The sequence below is a fragment of the Xenopus laevis genome, chromosome 7S (genome assembly GCF_017654675.1).
Source record: "Xenopus laevis strain J_2021 chromosome 7S, Xenopus_laevis_v10.1, whole genome shotgun sequence".
In the NCBI taxonomy this organism is placed as follows: Eukaryota; Metazoa; Chordata; class Amphibia; order Anura; family Pipidae; genus Xenopus; species Xenopus laevis.
The window spans coordinates 21418432-21418943 of NC_054384.1; positions in this window are offsets into that span (position 1 = coordinate 21418432).

A 512-nucleotide genomic window follows, 5' to 3' on the forward strand; every position below is an offset into this window, starting at 1 on the left:
CCAGCGTGTTTGTTTTATTTTAAGCGGTTGTTAGCAGTGCTGCATTCACATTTCATTTAGAAATCTGTTGTAAATGGCTCCTGAAAGCGTGTGCATTGTTTTGGTTAAAAGACCAAAACCTTTGTCATAGGACCCCCCTCCATACTGCATGACCCCACTTTTTTTTTTAATTTATTTTTTATTTACCAGGTAAGGTGGATAAGTGTGGGTGATGTGCTACAGGAGGAGGGGCTTCTACTGGTTTTTTTTCTCGTTTGCTGCTTGTCGTGATATCTGGTAACCTGCTGAGATTGCTCTCCTCTGTAGTTTGAAGTTGCAAAACTACAACCTGCAGAACCAGTGGACTTCTGGAAGTTGTAGTGAATTCAATGTGGACTCACAAGTATTGATGTGTGGTCTCTCTAAACACCAACAGACTGATTTATCAAAGGTCGAGCTAGTTTTTTTTTTTTTTTTTTAACTTCGAATGACCTCAAAACTCAAATACTTAAATTAAGAAAAAACCAAACGTC